A 21,991-nucleotide genomic window follows, 5' to 3' on the forward strand; every position below is an offset into this window, starting at 1 on the left:
AGTGTGTCAAAATGTCTACTTAAAAATACATTTCACAGATGCCCATTTAGTCCATGTGGAATTTATGTAATGTTGTACTTAATATGTTGCATATGATACTGCATACACATTGTCCAAACTTAATACAATCATCCAAAGTCTATGTAATTAGCTGAGAAATATTTCATGTATGCATGCATGTATGTGTGTGTATGTATATATGTATGTATGTATGTATGTATGTATGTATGTATGTATTCATTTTACAGCCCAATCTCAGCCCCTCTCCCTCCTTTCCTCCCAGTCCCACACACACCCATTCCTTCATCCACCACCCCCCATTACCCCTACTTTTCTCCTCAGAGAATGTTAGACCACTAACACCAACTTGCCTAGATACATACAGCAGGAATAAGTGAATCCTATAGCACTGAGGGCCAAAAAGGCAGCCCAGCTCAGTGAAAAGGATCCAAAGGCATGCAAGGGAGTCAGAGACAGCCTTGCTCCAATCATTAGGATGCTGATATGAAGACTAAGCTGCATACCAGCTACATATGTTTAAGGGGCCTAGGTCCAGATCACACATGCTCTTTGGTTGGTGGTTCAATCTCTTAGGGATACCCAGGGCTCTGATTATTTGACTCTGTAAGTCTTCTTGTGGTGTTCTTGACCACTCCAAGACTATCAGTCCTTCCCGAACTTCTAGAAGACTCTTTGAGCTTTGCCTAATGTTTGGCTGTTAGTCTCTGCATTTTTTTCATCAACTGCTAGATGAAGCTTCTGAGAAGGCAGTTCTGTGAGGTTCCTGACTACAGTATAGCAGAGTATCATTAATAGTGTTAGAGGTTGGCTCCTTATCATGAGATTGCACTCAAGTTGAGCCAGTCATTGACTGTCCCCTCAATCTCTGTTTCATTATTATCATTGTGTATCTTGTAGGCAGGCAATATTTGGGGTTGAAAGTTTTGTGGAAGGTTTGGTGTCCCTCTCCCTCCACTAGGAGTCCTGCCTAGCTACAGAAGGTGACCACTTCAACTTTCCTATTCCCTACTCAGCTGAGGTCTCAGCTAGACTCATCACCATAGCATCCTCAGAGCCTCACCTGTCTCAGGTCTCTCATTTGCCCCAAAGATGCCCTTTCCTTTTCTATTCTCACTCCTAGTTCTCTCAGCCCTGCTTTCCCCACACCTGATTCCCACCCTCTTTCCCTCCACACCCCCTCTCCTGTCCAACCTACTCCCTCCACTCACCATCTATGCCTATTTTAATTGCTCTTGTGAATGAGATTCAAGCATCTTCCCTGGAGTCCTCCATGTTATTTAGCTTCTTTGAATATGTGGAGTATAGTGTGGGTATCCCGTACTTTATGTATAATGTCCACTTATAAGTGAGTACATACCATGGATGTCCTATTGGGTCTGGGTTACCTTATTCAGGATAATATTCTCAAGTTACATCCATTTACCTACAAAATTCATGATGCCCTTGTTTTTTATTGCTGAGAAGTATTCTACTGTGTGAATGTACCACATTTAGTTTTATCCATTCTTTGGTTGAGAGATGTCTAGGTTGTCTAGGTTTCCATTTCTTGGCTATTACAAATAAAGATGTTGTGAACATAGTTGAGGAAGTGTTTTTGTGTTATGATGGAACATCTTTTGTGTATATCCCCAGAAGTGGTATAGCTGGGTCTTGAGATAGAATTATTCCCTTTTGTGGGAAAACACCAAATTGATTTCCAAAGTAATTACACAAGTTTGCACACCCACCACTAATAGAGAAATATTCCCCTTGCTCCACACCCTTGTCAGCATGTGCTGTCACTTGAGATTTTTAGCTTAGCCATTGTGGTGGGTGTCAGATGGAATCCCAGAGGCCTCTTGATTTGTATTTCCCTGATGACTAAGGATAATCAATATTTTTTAAGTGCTTCTCAGCTATTTAGAGATTCCATTACTGAGAATTCTCTTAGTTCTCTACCCCAACTTTTAATTGAGTTATTTGATTTGTTGGTGTCTAACTTCTTCAGTTCTTTCTATATTTTGGGTATTAGCCCACTGTTAGATATAGGGTTGGTAAAGATCTTTTCTCATTCTGTAGGCTTTTGTTTTGTCCTATTGACAGTGTCCTTTGCCTTATAGAAGATTTTCAGTTTCATGAGGTTCCATTTATTAATTGTTGGTCTTAATGCCCAAGTTGTTGGTTTTCCCTGTTGGAAGTTGTCTCTCCAGTACCAATGTATTTCAGGCTTTTCCAGTTTCTCTTCTCTTAGATTGATTGTATCTAGTTGTATGTTGAGATTTTTGGTCCATTTGAATTTGAGTTTTGTGCAAGGTGGTGAGTATGGACCTGTTTGTATTCTTCTATATGTAGACATCTAGTAAAACCAGGACCATTTGTTGAAAATGCTATCTTTTTTCCATTGTATGCTTTGGCTTCTTTGTCAAAACCTTGTGTCCATAGGCATGTGGGTTTATTTCTGGCTCTTCAGTTCTATTTCATTGATCAATCTGTCTGTTTTATGCCAATACCATGAGGTTTTTATTACTAATGCTGTGTAGTACAGCTTGAAATCAGGAATGATGATAGCTTCAGAAGTTCTTTTATTGAACAGAATTGTTTTAGCTCTCCTGGGATTTTTATTTATCCATATGAAGATGAGAATTGCTCTTTCAAGGTCTATAAAGAATTCTGCTGGAATTTTGATGGAGATTGCATTGAATCTGTAGATTGTTTTGGTAAGATGGTTGTTTTTACTATGTTAATCCTACTGACCCACGAGCATGGAAGATCTTTCTATCTTCTGATATCTTATTCAATTTCTTTCTTCAGTAACTTGAAGTTCTTCTGATATAGACCTTTTACTTGCTTGGTTAGAGATACACCAAGATATTTTGTAATATTTGTGCTATTATGAAGAAATTGTCTCTACCATCTCTTTCTCAGCCTATTTATTATTTGTATAAAGTTACTGATTTTTTTGAGTTAATTTTGTATACAGCCACGTTTCTGAAGGTGCTTACTGGTAGAATTTTGGAAATCACTTATGTATACTATCATATCATTTGCAAATAGTGATACTTTGACTTTTTCCTTTCCAAGTTTTATCCTCTTCATCTGCTTTAGTTGTCTTATTGTTCTAGCTAGAAGTACAAGTACTATATTGAATTGATATATAAAGAGGGGTCACCTTTGCCTTGTCCCTGATTTTAGTGGAATTGTTTAAGTTTTTCTTCATTTAACTTGATGTTGGCTATTGGCCTGCTGTATATTGACTTTTTTGTGTTTAGGTGTGTGCTTGTTATCTCTGATCTCTCTAGAAATTTTAATGTAAAGGGATGTTGTATTTTGTCAAATGCTTTTTCAGCATCTAATGAGATGGTTATATGTTTTTTGTTTGCTTTTAATCTGTTTATATGGTGGATTACATTGATGAATTGTCATATATTGAGAGGAATATTTTTTTAATTAACAACTATACCTATGAAATATTTTTAAACAAAAGTATAAATGTATTCCCATAAAGTTTGAAAATGATGCTAAAATAATCAGAATTACTGTTAAAGCAATGTGTACTTTAACAGTTATCTGAGGAGAAATTGCACACAATCTGAAAGATGGGGCAAAATGAACAGGAAGAGTACGTGTGTTCCTCTTAATGCACAGGACTTGGGTGAAGGTGATGTAGTCAATAGTTTTATTTACTAGTCACAGGAATGTCTTCTACACCTAGCTCAGTTCTAAGACTTCCTACTATAGGAAGCCTAAGTACTGCAGATAAGTGATTTCTGTTCAATTGTCTTCAGTGATGTCTCAAGCAAATCCAGATTCCTCATCTTCACTCGTGTTAAAAATATTATTCCTCCTCAATTCATACAAAGAAAACTCTGGAAGGATAGTGAAAATAAGCTCATGATAAAATTTATTGGACTGTTCCACACAATTCCATTAAAATTATATATATTTACAACTACTTGGAGATTTCAGTTTATCATGGCTGGATATCCCAGATCTTTCCTCTTTATAAATTAATTGCTTCTCATGTTCATTAATGTGAAAAAAGATGACTAAGACACTTGCTATAATTGATATTGTGAATCTCAACACAAGAAGAACAAATTGATTCAGTAGCAGAAACTGTTACTAACTGTCCATGCTGGAACTGGATATGTCTCCATGGAGAGCTGTATCCATGTACCATGAATCTAGGCTGAAGTTTATATCATGGAGAATGACAGGGCACAGAAAAAAACATATTATGAATTCAAAAGGAAGGGAACAAAACTCCAGGCCATCACTGGAAAGAGAGGCCCATTGGACTTGCAAACTTTATATGCCCCAATATAGGGGAATGCCAGGGCCAAAAGAATGGGAATGGGTGGGTAGGGAAGTGGGGGGCGCAATGGGGGACTTTTGGGATAGCATTGGAAATGTAATTGAGGAAAATATGTAATAAAAAATATTAAAAATTAAAAAAAAAGAAAATTAAATCCTTCAGCCAACAAAAATAAATAAATAAATAAATAAATAAATAAATAAATAAATAAATAAAAACTTCTGCTTTGATTTTACTTGAATGAGTGCTACTGGGATTAATCTTTTAGACAATTATTTGACAGAAAGCATATACATATGCCTATGCATTTTCCATAGTTGAATGATATGCATGAAGTCCCAATATCCTGTGACTTTCCCCTAAAAGTCTCTTTCCCCTTTGACTTCTATGTTGTGCCCTACATATTCCTTCTAAGTCTCTCAAATTCTTCCATTCCTCTTCCCTCTCTTTGGGATAAATTCTAGGTTAATTCATTTGCTTCTGGTTTGTGTAACTTGGTTTATATGTACAAGTATGTCCAAGCTGGTATAGTGGTGCATGCTGCTAATCCCAGCAGTTGCAAGGCTGAGTCAGATGAAGAAATATCTTGAGGATGAACTTCACATTGAGTCCGGGCCAGGCTACATGGTAAGACTTGTCTCAAAAGAACTTTTTCTTCTGTTCAAATTCTGTCATTGAAGTGTAAGACAAGGCCAAACAACTCTGAGTGACAGGTAATTTTCTAATCTGGTCAGCTTTCATTCCAGCTGCTTCACAAACAGACAGTAAAGAGCTTGTCATATCTGAAGGACAAGATTGAATGTGTTCTCATTTGTTCCCATTTTACCTCTTCCTTTGTGTGTTCTTCTCACTACCTTCAGCTCTCTCATCAATTCAGGAATTTCAGTTTAACAGTGTTTGCTTCCCAATATCACACACGTCCTTCTTTCTTGCACCCTTTCTGTCCCCAAGGAACTTCAAAGAAATCACCCTGAAAGTGTAACCAACTATAAAGCCCACACACTGACCAGGGACTATGGTTCACATAAGTATCTACTTTAACTGTCTATGGTAAAAATGTGTGTAATAAAAACTATAACCACATGGTAAAATTGTTTAGTGAATAAAAATACTCTCTTTCATCATTTTTTTTCAATTTCACATTTCACTCAGAAGGGTTCTGATCTCCTCCTCCTCTTTTCTTCTTCTCCTCCTCTTTTTTCCTTCTCCCTCTCCCTATCCCCCTCCCCTCCTCCTCCTTCTTCCTCTTACTCTTCCTCTTCTATGAGGCAAGATTTCTTTGTGTAGCTCTGACTGTGCTGGAAATTGTGCTATAGACAAGGATGGCTTCATATCCACATGTCTGTCTGTTTTTGCCTCCCACATTCTGGCATTAAAGGCATATACTTCTGCTACTACTACCTGGCTTTATATTCTTCTTAAAACAAAATTTTGTTGCTATGTTATAGAGATAGTTGCAGACAACTATGGTATTTTAACAACTAGAAATGGAAGGGTGTCTATTCTACAAGTATTTTCTTCTAGGAAATATGCAAAGCGGTGGAGTTTTAGCATACAACAATATTTCCTTTATTACATTTTGAAAGATCATAATATAATTACAGTTTCTTCCCTATCTTTCAAGTTTCTCCCCTCCAAACTGTTCCACATAATTCTTGCTGTCTTTTGTTCTCTTTTAAGTTCATATTATTGATCTTTTATCATTGTTTTATCTCTCTCTCTCTCTCTCTCTCTCTATATATATATATATATATATATATTATTAAATATAATCTGCTCAGTTGGTATAATTTTTCTTGTATGTATGTTTTTAGTGCTCATCACTTGCTATGGGATAAACAACTGGTATGTTTTCCCCTGCTCTCACCATTTCTTATTTGCCTATAGTTATTTGTATAGGGTTGAAGCCATATACACCCTTTTAAATCTAGTGTTACATGAATATTGGTGCCATCCTTGCTTAGCTCATGTGTGGGTAGTCCTGTTGGTAAGGTACAGTGTTTGGAGATCCTGAGGATTTTAAGTTTCTGTGTGCTGTGGAGGAAATGAAAATGGAGTGGGCTCACTGGGAAATCCTGGAACCAGTATCCATCTATTCCATTGATTTTCTTTTCTTGGTCTGAGTTGAGCTTTCTCTTGGGGATAGAGCTGCCACCCTTAAGCCCTTTCCCGTACAGGAGACTCTAGTGTTGGTGAAAGATGGAGACCCCTCACAATTCTTAGTGAATGTTTTATGTCATCCCTCTGAGAATCTGTGGTTACAGGCTATGCAGTTGCATTCATACATCTAAGAAAGACTACTTAGGATTCCTAAGCAACCTATATTTTTTCAACTTGTATTCCTTAGAGCTGCATTACATATTTCTGGTATTATTTAGAAAAGACTGAAGATCAAATATAAGATTAAAATTTTTACTGTTGTAGTTTCCTTTCTGTTGTTGTGACAAACACTGTAGCCAAAAACAACTTTCGAGAAAAAAAGATATTTTTTCTAACATCTCCTGGTCACTATACATAATTGAGAGAAGATAGCCAAGCATTTAGGGTAGGAACCTGAGGGCAGGACTGCCTACTAGTTATTACGCATAGAACCCCCTCTAATCAGAGAACTCACTGATAGCCAAGTCACTACTATAGAGGATACCCCTTGCTAGTTGGCTCATTCTCTGGCTTGCTAAATAACTTTCTTTTACATTGTATTTCCCTGCATCAATTAATAATCAAAACAATCTGTCATAGACATGCTCACAAAACAACCTGATAAAAACAATGACTCAGTTGAGCCATTATTCAGGTGACACTTAGCTGTGTTGGACAATGATAATTGATGTTAACTACAACATTGATGGTTAAGATACATGTTCAGACTTCCAATAAGCTTGCCCAACTTAGAGATTTTGTTGTTTCTGTATATTATCATTTTACTTCTCTTCAAATTTTAAAACATTTCTTGTTATTCATGTTCAGGTCTTGTATAGGAAAATCTACAATAACAGTATTTAATATGTAAAAGTAAGTTTATTTAGATCAGGATTTGACTATTATGACTAGGTGATACCTCTGTACCCTTGCTTTTCTTTTTCTTTTTCTTTCTTTGTTTCTTTCTTTCCTTCTACCTTTTGTTTGATGCTGGTGATGCAAGTCAGAGTCATTCTGTGTGTGTTGTGTTTATGGTGTACATGCATGCCATTGGGGAGGATATGCACATTATGTGGGACCAAAGGGTGGCATCGTGGGTGTCCTGCTCTGTAACTCTCCTTATTCCCTTGACAGACTGTTTCTTACTGAAGCTGGTGAAAGGCTGGCATCAGCTGAAAACTTTTAATATCACATGGGCTATGTCTAATCTATGTTGAGTTCTTTTTTTAGTGTAAGCAAGTTTCTAACAATCAGAATGGAACAACAGCTAGCCTGAGGGAACTGGGGTAGGTCATCTGGGTTCTCATAAAAATACAATTATTTGATGGTGTACATATAGAAAGAGTTATTACTTCTGTAACACATTTGAGGAAACATCGAAGGTTGATTGCAGCCAGGGACATCTCTGGAGCTTGAGCCAACCTGGACCCCATTTGGTGTTGCAGAAAACCTAAAGGATCCAAATAATGCCAGGCCATACCTCCATCTCTGCACAAAATTGCTGGGCATAATGTCATAGAATTAGGAACACGACCATAGGGAACTCATGTGCCCATGTCCCTAGGTTACTTTTCGAATATTTTGTTTTCTTTAAATATCTCCAAAGGAATATCTGCCTAATATTCACCTATGGAGACTGTTGAAACCTCATGTTCATTGGCAGATTCAGTCATTGAGTTGTCTTGTCTATGCATCAACAGGATCAACTGTACGACTTCACACAGAACACTTCAATCAAATAAAGTGAAAACCTTGAACATCCTTAGATTTTATGAACCTATTGAAGAGAAGACACCAAACTTCATATTCATATTCACTATTCTCTCTACTATATAGGGGATGTGATTAGAACTACAGGTTCAAAGTAAAATCTGGAACCACATTGGTACAGTCTCCAGATTCTGCACTGAGCAACTATACTTCAGAAATCAAACCTTCACACCTACACTGACCTAAGATACCTCCAGAACCAAAGTTCCTGTCTCTCAGGGGATCCTAGAAACACTACAACCCAAGCTCAGGCTCTACACTAACCTTGAGGCCCCTGGGCTGTTGTCCTCATTGCAGGGTGATTCCTGGATCTAAGTAATCCACAAGTCTGAATGCTTATGCTCTCTCATCTCATATAGTAATCACCATTTAAGCAACTGTCAAGAGTCACTAGAGATCCCCCAACATGTAGCTAGATAGAGTTAAGTCCTCTCCTTTGACCTCACTGAAGGCACATGAGGTGATCCAAGGCCTTGTACCCTGTCCTGTGGTTAGCACACAAATTATCTCAAGACTGTTGAGATCTAGAAAAGAGAAAATGACTAAGAGTTTGAATTCTTAGGTTTCCTGCAGGCCTGAGAAATGAGGATGAAGATGCTCATCTCCTCTGACACTGGCAGAAAGTGCTTTCATGCAGTGTATTTTATTCCACCACTTTGATCCTTGGGATTGGTCTTTCTGAACACAGTATTATTGTGACAAGATGCTTGCTCTGACACAGGATCTGTTGACCTAACTGATGCCAAGGTCTGCTTAGAGCAGATTTCCTGTAAGGAACTGGGTCAAGGAAAGTTTTTTCCTGGTACATGATTTATTTTATATTTCCACATTGACTTTATCCTACTCTAAAAATGCTCTTAGCAAAGTTCTTCATGGGACATTCAGGCAGGCATGACATTTGCTGCCCTGATGTAAGAATATTCTTACTTTCTTTGTGTAGGATGGATTTGCTTGTACAAGGAGGTTTGTTATTTCAGCAGTCTTCAAACATGGAACAAATCAATGTCCATTGGGTTGGCACTTCCTCTCATTTCCTGAGGGAGGGCTTGATAATTCTGATAGCTTCCGAGGGAGAGAGGAGTTCCAAACCATTTATAAATTGCAGGTAGCCACTTCGCTGTTCCCTATGTACATCATCCACATTGAAAACTCAAGGAAGGTCATTATATTAACATCATGAAAGCTGGCTTTGCCTATAATAGAATTTTCTGGATCCAAAGGATCCATACCATAAAATCAACATTGAAAAATGATAAAAGGAGCTTGTCTCTGTTGAGATGTTCTTGAAGAATATTTGGTTTGTGTAGTACCATATGCAGAAGGATGAAAAAGCTTTTTTACTTCTAGAAAGATTGAAGACAATGTGCACTTCAACTCACAGTGCAGATAGCTCTGCCTGACAAGACAAGAACTATCAATCAGAAGAGTATCTTGCAAAGATAATGGATGTTTCTGCAATGTGCTATGCACTGTACCTTTAGCACTATGCATTGCAATTAGATCTGAGTGCATATGAAAAAGAAATAAGCAAAGGTAATAAGGCTGCAATACTGCCCACTCAAAATGATTGAATGATTATGCAAAAAATTCTCAGAATGTGAAATGATCATAACTCAATTTCTTTCAGTCTTAAAAAAGAAGCTATAACCTGACAGCTTCTAAAATTGATACTATTTTCAATAGATAATGCATTGCTCACTTTGTAAGTGAAAAACCAAATCATTGGAGTGGAAACTTCCCAAACCTTCCCAACACTCATGTTTCAGGGATTTAACTATAATTAAGAGTGATCAAAGCAAAGCCCAAATGATTAAATAGAGATTACTTTGCGTGCTCAGTAGATCTATCTAAAATGCCAGTATTATTGGAATTATTATGAACAGGACATTATAAAAACACTTATTTTCATAAGTGTCTCAAATCATTGTGCTCTTTGAACATTTACTAGGCATAGGAACAGAAAAAAGAAATGGGATAAGAAATAATCCTCTCTCTCTCTCTCTCTCTCTCTCTCTCTCTCTCTCTCTCTCTCTCTCTCTCTCTCTCTCTCTCTCTTCCTATCTCCCTCAAACACACATACACACACACACACACACTTCATTTTTTTCCTCTCTCGAGCTTTAGTTGATTTGAATATTAAGATTTATCATTGGTGAATGCTGTATTTTTCTCCTACAAAATAAAATGTAATTTTATTCCTTTAATACACCTTCATTGAGGATATTATCAAATATTTAGAAAATATACAAATAAAAAAGACAACATTCCAAAACTCTTTATTTACAGTGTCAAGAAAACCTAGTCCAGTTACATTAAAGTCTACAGATAACCATCTCAGTATAGCAATAAAACACCCTTAGCCCCTTAACTGTATATAATATAAGATTACTGTCTTTAATTTACATGCACTATTTATTGTGAATGCAAGCATGGAAATGAGACTGGCTGGGTCAGACTTTCTGTTTCCTTAATGTCATCTGTGTAACCTATGAAAAAGACTTAAATTTACATGCTCCACATTTTTATCTAAAGAGTAGTAGTCAATATTTATGATTGTCTCACATGGTATTTATGAATATGTGTGTGATGCCATACATCTATAATCTCAACACTTGGGAGGCCAAGATAGAAACATAACCAAAAGTTTTGGGCCAGCCTTGGCTACATGATGAAAATAGCAACTTCTTAATAAAATCATAGATAAACAGACATAGAACTCTGGGATTTAATTCAGTTACAAGAATACTTAGATGATAGTAAGAGTTTAATAACCTTATCTATATTGGTAGCAACATTAATAGAAGTCAGACAACCACTTCTAGGAGTAACAGCTACATGAAGGTTGTTTAGAAAGTCTTATATAAAGAAAATATATTTATTTAACACAAAACAATGCTCTTGCATAAATAAAAATTTATTTATTTATTTATTGGTATGGATGAAAGTCACAATTGTTTTCAGTCCACTTTTAGGACCAAAGCTCTCAGTCCTTTAGAAATTACACAATAATGTTTCATTACTCATGACTTACTGCTAAGCTCTTCTGTAGGAATTTCCTTGAGCTGAGGGAACAAACTTACCCATGGTTATTCTTTGAGGAGCAATCAACATCTGTTCACTTATCAATGCAGGTCCTTAAAATTCAACATCTTAGTTTGAATAATGTGCCAGTCTATAATCTTATCCAAATCCAGAGCTGATTGTTTTGGCTGAGACCTTTCCCAAGTGTACATCATGTCTCAAGAGCAGCATCTCCAGATTGTGCCATCAATTCTATACTTCCAAAAGTCGAAAAGGTAATTTGGTAGATAATCTTGGTTTTGGTATAGTGTTTACATAAAAGGAATCATGGGAACACAGTGATAGATAAAAGAATTCTCTGGAAACTGGGGACCTAGAGAATAGCTTAGTGGTTACTCTTCCTGCATCTCCTGTTAGTTTCATATATAATATGCTTAGGGATAAAGAGGGAAACAACTCATGTTCTGTCAATAAAGTCCTCAGACAGAGGTATAGCTTGATGTTAAGGTTTCCCCAGGCAAGTAAGCTATTTTCAAAAAGATTTCACAGTGCATAGTTTTTAGATGAAACTTAATATTTCTGTTTATCAACAGCTGTTTAACTCCTAGGTAGAACAGGTTTCCAATAAGTTGACATGCCATGTCACTGGAGTGTTCTTAAGACTGGTTTTGATTTTAGGATACAGACCTTAGTTCTTCTTTTAAAGCATTACTAATCATATGTAGGTAAAATTAAAAACCTTCCATCTTTCTTAAATTATACTGTTATACTATTTAGTGATCCTAAACTTTCAAACGCCTGCAAAAGGAGAGGCAGATCAATTAATCTGAAATGTCTTTGTGGGAAGTTTTCTCATTGTTAGATTTGTTACTGAGAGCAGACGGTAGAAAAGCATGGGAACAGCTTCATTGTCCAAACTGTGTATTCCACAGTGTGTTCAGTCTTTAGCCAGCCTTGGAAACTGAGTCGTATTTTTAGAAAATATTTGAGCACTTTGACTGTTGCCATTCCCATTTCCATTTCGGCTTCCTCGTTAATGTGTCAGTACATTTTGATGTATGGGGCATTGCATACCAAAATTGATGTTAAACTCAAGGCATTGCTTACATAAAGTCAAAACAGATAATTAGAAATAACTACATGATTGACTGTGCACATATTTTTCATTCAGAATCTTGGCCTCAAGTAAACGTAGCACAAAATATGAACTTTAGACAGATGATGTCTTCCCTCCTTCTTCTATTAAACACCAGAGCCTATCTGCTAGACTGCTCTTCTCACAGTTAACTGTTTTTTTTTTTTTTTTCTACTTGGGATCAAATACTGTTAATGATGAACATTTATTCTCTTTATGATGCAATAATCTCCTAGCTGGGAGAACACTGCATGCATTAAAATTATATTCCCATCTGGAAAGCATCTAATTCCTAGGCAGTCTCCAGGTTTAAGTTTCGGTATTCCTTATGAGTCTTAGTGCACTGCTCGTCATCATCCCCTGGGGCAGTATGCTAGATGCCTTTCACCTTGATAGTCACACAACAAAAATAAACACCCACTGAGTAAACTATGGGACCATTCCCTTAGTTCAACTTGATAATGGAAAGGCATATTCTTATCACATGAATTTATTTTTCTCTCCTGATAAAAATGATGAGAAAGAATGATCATTTTAGAGTACTTTGGCAACAGTATTCTATTCCATAACTAAACTTTAAGAAATTAGAAATACACTAACATATGTTGTTATTTTATATAATAAGACCCAACTCTTTAATCATACAAATACTATTTTCTTCAATATTTCTTTATTGAAAATAAAATTTCCCCCTTCAGTGTATTAGGATCAAACCAAATACTGCTGTTCCACTAAAAGAACATAGGTATAAAATGACTCCTGATGACATTTCGTAATACTCATAGCTCAGTGCCTTTCAGTCATCATCAGAGGAGCTTCGACTGGCAGGAAATATGAACAGATACAGACATTGACAGCCAGACCACCTATAGAATGTGAGTGACCTTCAGGCACTCAGTCCTAAATAGTATGTTTCCATCATATCCCTACCCTTAGGGCTCAAGGAGGCCTGCTGACTAGGAAGGCAGCGTGTAAGAGCCAGAGAGTATGGAAATGGAACACACACACACACACACACACACACACACACACACACTGTCAACATGATCAGCATCAGCTATGACATTATGAACTTACACTGAACCAGCGTGCATTGGGCCTATACATGTCTGCACTAGATGGGACCCTAGAGCTAAAAAAAGTAGAGACATCTCCCCATCACTAAGCCAGAAGCAATCTTCAACTGATAGACACTTGCAAATAAAAATGTAGTGCCATCTAATGGAGTCTCACTGTGGGAAGCAAACTACTCTTAGGGTAGGATGCATGCCAAGCAGTATGTGGCTGACAAATAATGAACTTAAAGGTATCTTTGGATGTTTCTTGTGTCATAAGGTCATTTCAGGGCTTAATTTGTATTTTTATTTTAATTTTTATCTTCTTATTTATTTACTTTTGCTCTTTACCCTGTTGGTCCTTTGTGCATATGTTATGGCTTCCTGTTGAGTCATTTTATGAGTTTCCTGAGTGGACAAATATGTGGGTGTAGGTCTGTCCGTGGGATCTTTCTCTTCTGTTTGTTGCTTTTCTTATTCCAATGTGATAGTCTTTGTTTGTTGTATTATCTTTTTATCATATTATATCATTTTATATTATTAACCCTTAGAACCTTTCTTCATTTTTCATGAAAGACCGAAAGGAGATGGGTGTGAACTGGAGACAGGGTAGGAAGGAACTGGGGGAGGAGGTGGGGAGGAGGAAGTTGAAAAGGGGGTGGGGAGAAACTAGGAGAGGAGGGGGAGGAACTGGAAGAGGAGGGGAGGAACTGGGAAAGGAGGTGGGGAGCAACTAGGAAAAGCAGAGAAAGGGAAAACAAAAACTGTAATTAGGGATACATTGTGTGAGAAAAAAAATCTATGTTCAATAAAAAGAAACACTTTTTTAAAACTAAAGAAAGATTTTCTCCTACTCTCTATCTGATTATGTTCTCACCTTCCCCACCTCTCCAGATCCTTCTCACTTACCCTACCAGCCAACTCCACATCCTTTCTTTCTCTCTTTCTTCAGAATATCTAAAAAAACTAATAATAAAATAAAATATTATAAAACATAACCAAACAAACTAGAATAGGACAAAACAAACAAACAAACAAAAAAGAAATGGAGTCAAAATGGATGTGAAATTCAATTTCCTACAGATGCAGAAACACACACACACACACACACCTAGACGGGCCTTTTCTTTTTTTCTTTGGCCCTACAGGCCTTTATGTATTATGATTTATAAAAAATATGAAAATTATCTTTGCATTCTTTACAAAAATAATTTCTCTTGATGGTCCTTTAAAGTAATTTCCACTTGAATCTAATATTGTCATGAATAGTTGCAGACAAACTATATCTTAATTGTTTGGTCTTTGACATAGTATCACTAGACACTTTACTGTTCAGCCTCAAAAATGGAAAGGAAGGGGCATCATTGTCCCCCTTTCTTCCTTATGGTGATTTGAGTATAGGGAGTGGCACTGTTAGGAGCTATGTGTTGTAGGAGGAGGTGTGGACTCACTGGAGGAAGTCTTTCACTATGAGGGTTAGCTTTGAGGTCGATGCTCTGGCGCCTGCAGAAGAGTATTATTTTCAGTGTTTTGACAAGTTATGAGTCTCTACATTGACTGGGATCCATGGCAGGGTGTGTAAAAAGGCTTTTCTGGCTAAGACTGACAGCATCCCAGCTAGATTGTTATAAGCTTAAATACTAAGAAGAGAGTTGGCAGCAAAATCATTTAGCAAAATAATGACTGAAATGTTACAGACAGTCTGAGAAACAGTGTGACACCTTCTTTGGGGAAAAAAAAGAGTATTAGTACATGAAATTAGTAATTAGAACGTAGAACACTTAACTTAGAAAAACAAAGCCTGTATCCTGACTAAAGTCCACAAAACACAACAAATAAACTTATTCTGTATACTAGTCAAGGTTCAAGGAAAATTTTATGACACCTGTGTTTTCTAAATTGAACTGGATATGAAAAGGATATCATGATATGAAAAGGGTATCAGGTTGCATCTGCATAAAGTCTACTTATCTTATTTATTATATCTTTTCTAGGTACCTTTAAAAATGATGTAAGAAAATTTGCTTAACTGACAAGATGTGTGAAGTCGGGGCTGATATTTATTCTTTTCAAAGTGCATCTTTTATCACCACCTGTGTATGTATGTTTCTGTCTTATATTATCTATATAAGCCATCTATTTATATAAACAGAATTCCTTATAGCCCAATGTAGCTTGTAATGCAGTCTGGATTCACACTCATAGTTACCTCCTGCCCGGTCCTCTTGATTGCTGGCTTTCAGCCATGTTGCACTACAAAAACTACATTAGTTATCCTGAAATTAATACTTGTTCATTGATTACAACCCATTTTTTTCTCTTTGTCAGAGTCACACGCTTTCCAAAGTTAGATAACTTTTAAAACTCTATATTCTTACATGTGGAAATCTCTATGGAAATATTCAGAAAGCCTGTGCAAACAATTACCATAATACTATTCTATACATTAATCAAATAACAAAACTTGTCATGCTCTTGTGCATTTGTGGAATGTCCATGGAAAGGAGCAGAGAAATCAAAATACTCAACAAAATGCCTGAAAATCAAATAGAAGGACGCTTCAAAATGATTACTCACTCAACATGATGTTGAAGGCCTTGCCTACAGAGATTCAGGAATGGTAAAACTTATACAAATCAACAAATGTAATTTGTTACATAAGTGAACTGAAAGAAGAATACAAGGTCATCTCAATAGATGCAGAAAAGCCCTTTGACAAAATTTAATCCTACACTTGTTAGGATGACGAAGATCAACACAACAAGTGATAGCTCATACTGGTAAGGAAATATTCAGAAAGCCTCCCTCCCTACTTCTCAAGTTCAGGAAGTAGTATGCACATGGTGTTCTGTACTTCCTACCTTCCAGAGAGAGTTAATGCCCTAGTAAAACAAAAAAGAAATGGTCATTTTCTTATTGATTTAAAATAGACTTTTGAGCCTTAAGATGGAGGCCACAATATTAAGGAAAAACATTGTAACAAGCATGTGTGAAATAGCAAAATCCACTGGCTAGATTGATAATGTTCAAGATTCTAAAGGGTGAGAAGAGGAAGCAAAGATATCCAGGGAACAGCACAGGGCTAGTCTGTGACGGACTGTGAATGCTCCTTGATCAGTCTCTAGACTGGCTTTTGGCCAAGTTAGTTTAAGTGAGACATCAGACAAGCAGAGTGACAGGGTATACAGGCTTGTTACCCAGAAGTATGAACATAGCAGCCAGACTTGTCAAGGCAGAAATGTCTTGATAAAATAATGCAGTCTCCTGCAACATAAAAGCCATCTGTTCTTTGGGACCTCTAAAAAAAGTGGCTGAAAATAGAATAGCAGATCTGAGTCAAGTCAAGGAGAATAGAGAACACACTGACTTTGAACCAGAGCATGCAAACCAGCAAAGGAGGCATCTCAGCACGTGCTGAGCCAGCAAACCTCATCTAAAGGTAAAGAAGGGAGTAGCTCACAGCCAGCCAGAACAGATGTCAAATTCTAGGAACAGGTGTTCCCTCCAGCATCAAGATGTCCTTTAAATTCCTCATGGCTAACATGCTGATTTACTTGAATCAAAAGTCTGAAATGACTTACCTTCCTGACAGTTGATCATAGTTTTTTTTTTTCCTGATAATTTATACACTGCTTCAATGACAGAGAAAATTTACATTCTTAAAGAATGATACATATTTTCTATTACTGATAAAGGGAATAAAATTCATGTTGGATATGTAAATATTATTTTTATAGTTCTTGCTAGTAATATAAAGAAACTATTGTCATTACTATCTTAAAACAGACAATTGCAGGATTTAGATAAGAAATTCAAAATGGCATAGTATATATTTAACAAAATTGCAAATCAAAACAAAATATATCTGTTAATGAAATTCTGCTTCTTAATTAAATGAAATAAGAAATGTGATGCAATTAGAAAATTAGACATTTTTATATAATATAATTTATCTCACATATATATTGCAAAATGCTACCAGTCTGCCCATCAATGGATACAATAAATGGAGTATATATATGGTGTTTAAACATGTACGAGAACCATTATCTATAACTGTTGAGTTAAAACATTAACATATTAAATAAAATCTCATTTTATTTCTTCCTAATATTTATAATTATAAACACACATATTTTAAAAACATATTTATAGTCATTTTAAGGAATTTAATGTTTTGGCCCATATCTCTACTCAGGTATTATTTTAAGATATATACTCTATTATATTTAACAGCTTTTCCATATATATATATATATATATATATATACATATATATATACATATATATGTACACACACACACATATATATATATTCATGCATATCTAAATGTATGTATCCTCATCCACATTATGCAAGTTTTCACCTATATGAAATTATATCCACTCAAAAGCCAAGTAGAAATTTATTAGTTAAGAATGTAGTTATATTGGATTGTTGATATTAATCAATATAGTCTGGCCTATATTGCAACAGAAAATCATTCAGAAGCTTCAGGTGCCTATTACAACAAAAAGTTAACTTGAAGTCCACTGTGATTCACATCAGCAACCACAGTGTTTCATTCCTTTTGCTCTCTGTTTCAATATGAGATAACTTCAGTGATTAACACTGATGGTCTACCCGCTCTAACAGAATGCCATTACCATGGTTCTTCAGGATGAGTTTGTTGCCTCAGAGTTCTAGAGACTAGAATCCCCAAATCAAGCTATTTAGTAGAGACTCATTTCTCTAGAACAGACTCTCCTCCATGCTTTTCAGTTCAGGTCTAGTGACTCTGTTGGTCATGGCTTGTAACTCTTAATCTGTGCCTTCGTGCCTCCTAAGAATTTGTCCTGTAAACTCTGTACATAATGAGTTTTTAAAAGCCTCTGTCATACTTGATAATTGCTCCTCAAACTTTAATTATTTATATCTTAAAACTTATCTTGAAGGAGGTCATTAGAGGTTAGGAATTTCTCCTTTTGGAGTACACACTGATATGCTTTGTTTGAATCTGTAACACCTCCCCTCTACTTCTGTTTGACACTTGTTCCCAGCTTTTGAGAGATGTGGAGCCTTTAAGAGATAGTTCCTTGTTTGTACAAATAGCCCACAATGGAGTCCAACTCCAGAAGTTATAGTAACCCTTTGCTCCTTTGTACTTTTTGCTTCCTTCCTGAACTGGGAACACACTTTTGAGTCATTCTCAATGACGGATAGGGCTGATTTTGCCACTGAGTACTCCAAGCCATGGCAAGCTAAAATCATTCTGAAATTATGAACCCAAATAAAGCCTTCCTTCTTAAGCTGCTTAGCTATGCATTTTGGCCACAGCACTGCTAAAAGCAATCCAGCTTACAACAGGGAGGACAGTGTGGAAGAAGATTGTCATGGTTCCCGAGTATGCTGGTTCAATATTATATGGCTCCTACTCATCAACAAGGGTCAGAACTAGTGACATAAGTCTATCTTACTACCACTGGATGGACAATGTCCTGGCAGTTCAACAGAAGGAGCAGACACATGGCTACAGGAAAAGTTTGCATGCTTTTATGATATCCAGTTAACATTATATGAGGAAAAAGGGCACATTTGAAAATATGAATAGTCTACATCTTTTAAACTCATTTAGTAATTATAATAATGGTATTTTATGAACCTTGGCTGATAAATATAATGTCCTATCATTTGTTTTATATTATGTGGACAATCTTCTGAGAAATGTCATCTAGTCTTTCTACAGTGATTTACAAGCACATCTGTAAATTCTCAGATCTCTTTTTCCAGAAGGTAGCATCTATTTCTCTGTTAACATGGATCTGCAGTTGTGACTCGCTTCTAACAACTGGATATTGAAGAGCTAATGCTTAAAAATCTAATCTTATTTTCAGACAAAATAAAGCAGTTTCCAAGTGATTCTCTTTCGCAGGATACAAGTCTTGAGGTCTTCAACAAGACAAAGAAGAATTTCCACTGAAACTATTGTCCTACAAAGTCCATTGTGGCAAAACAGCAAATCAATAAAAAATGCTGTCAATAATCATGGAAGTTAAATAGAGACTATTTTAATACATACAGGATCAATGTACCTCCCAATGCTTTTTGTCTTCCTGTATTCAGTTAGGAAGAAATATTGTGGAGGTGTTCTTACTCTGGATCCTGACACAGAGGATCTGATCACAACAAATGTGCCAATAAACATTAAGGAATCTCTTTGTATTTCCATAGTAGCAGATATTGTGCTATTTGTATTTCCTTGAAAATATTTTCTGAGACTAAGGTAAACTCAGAGGCACATGACTGTTTTGGGTTGTTGAGGAGTAGGATCTAAAATCAGAAAGTAAAAGACTTAGTTCTTTATGTTACTTTAACATACTTGAAAACTACATGGAAAGTAAACTTAGTGTATATTACAAAATTTTCAGAAAGTACTCCAACCCTTCTTTCTTTGTAAACAGCATTTATACAATCAGAATTAGTATTTATTAAAAAATATTGACCAAGAAAAATTGATCATCTCCTCAAAAAACCTTACTTCAACATGAAAATATTACTGCCTTTTCCTCTTTTGAAGATTCACATTTTCTTTTAAATCCTATTGATTCCTTGATTGCCAGCCAAAGTTCTTGTTGTATTTTTAAATAACATCTTCCTAATTTCTTCTTGACATAAATTAACTACTCAAAACTTATTCCTCTCAATTTCCATTTTGACCTTGAAAAAAAATATAATATTCAAATTATTTCTATACTCTGGTAAGGACTTTGAAAGAGAGTCCCATTGTCAAAAATGTGTAAGAGAACTGGAGAAGGCAAGAGACAGAGTCATTTGCAAGGCATTGCTAATCTTTCTAGGGTACAATTACAACCTTCTTAGGAGTTATCTCGCTCTGTTATTTTTGTGAAAATTTGCTGAATATATACATTTTTCCTTAGGTGACATTCTCTGAATTAAACATGCTATCTTCTTAAATGTTAAACCAAATTAAGTTTAATATACATTTAGCTTTAGGTCATTTACATAAACTCAGAATATTTTGGAAACTGCTTTCTTACTGAATGTAATCCTAACACATCTTTGTTCTGTGCCTGTTTTCTTACCAGAAGAGACTTAAAGTTTATTCCATTTAGTAATTGGTATAAATGCAAGGTTTAATGATATATTTTGCTAGTAAACCCTGACTGTTCTTGAAGACTAGTGAGAATGTAAGCTTTTTTTTTTTTTTTTAAGGTCATACCATTTATTTCTTTAAGGGGTTAAACAAGAGCAGAGAGGTTTCTGCCCCACAGTGCAACAAAACAGAAATTAGTACACAAATAGACACTCTCACTGAAACATGGAAGCAGGTAAAAGGGAAGGCAGAGAAAACAGACATAACCAGGAAAAAGAGGAAGGGATAGCAGACTACTAGGGGACCAGCTTAGAGATTCAGTAATAGGAATTAGTACAAGAATTCACTACTCATGAAACACAGTGTAGAAAATGTCATCAAAAAGCTGTTCAGGTCTGCTGCCTGTAGCAGTGGGCAGGGGCAGCTGGTGAGGTGGTGGAATACCAGGGGTTTGGGTCAATAGCATCAATCAAATGACTGTGAGATGGAGTGTGGTGTGCCTGTTCATGCCACTTGGCAAGGCCTTGGGCTGGTTTAGCCAGAGGTCTCTGGGGCACTTGGTCAGGGGGGAAGAGAGGATGGGAATCTTTAAGGGTCCATTCCCTGGGACCATATTGTCCCCCTTAGCTGCCCAGTTATCTTGTAGTAGTAGTAGTTGTTGTTGTTGTTGTTGTTGTTGTTGTTGTTGTTGTTAACTCCTACTGCTATCAGAAGGCATTCCTGGGATTTCCCTGGAGCCCAAGTCCCTGACATTCACATGCACATAAGCACATCTGGGAAGAATCTAACACCTCTTACAATCCCCTGATGAAAAGAATACTCTAAGGATAGGTGTGTGACCAAGCCTGAAGTACTGAGGGTCAAATGTTGGAGGACATGGGGTCCAGGCAGAGGACAGGCTGTGAGATATGAGTGAACTGGCCGAGAAAAGGGCTGAATAGGTTCAAGACGCTGATTTGGGATCTAACAGTGGCCCTTGAATGAAGGAGCTCTTGTCTACTATGGAGGGCTTCCATCCATCTCAAAGCTGGCAAGGCGAAGCCATTTGTAATCCTGAGGCAGGATGCTAACAAATTTGAGGTAAGGGTGAGTCCATTGTCTTTATAGCTGTAAAGTTCTCATCTATTGTTTTTCAAAAAGAAATACTGATCTTTATGAGAGAAACCTCATGAAATCAAATTTAAGAGGCAAATTAGCATGTTTGCTGGCAAGTATGGATGACTATAGTGCAAGCATCTGTAACATTTAAGATAGGATGTCTGTAAAAAGAATCTGCTTTGATGAGGGCCAGTGGCTACACTTATCTGTGGATATAAGGATAAGGTTTCTAATGTAGTAAAAAAAAAATGCTTGTGTATGAAAGTAGTAGTAAAAGGTTCTTTTCTAAGGTCCAACTTTACTAGCCCTGGGAAGCTAGCCCGATTTCTAATACCAGGCTTGATTTATCCCGGCTATTGAGTG

Source organism: Mus caroli, unplaced genomic scaffold, assembly GCF_978045245.1.
Source record: "Mus caroli unplaced genomic scaffold, Mus_caroli_1 scaffold_10, whole genome shotgun sequence".
In the NCBI taxonomy this organism is placed as follows: domain Eukaryota; kingdom Metazoa; phylum Chordata; class Mammalia; order Rodentia; family Muridae; genus Mus; species Mus caroli.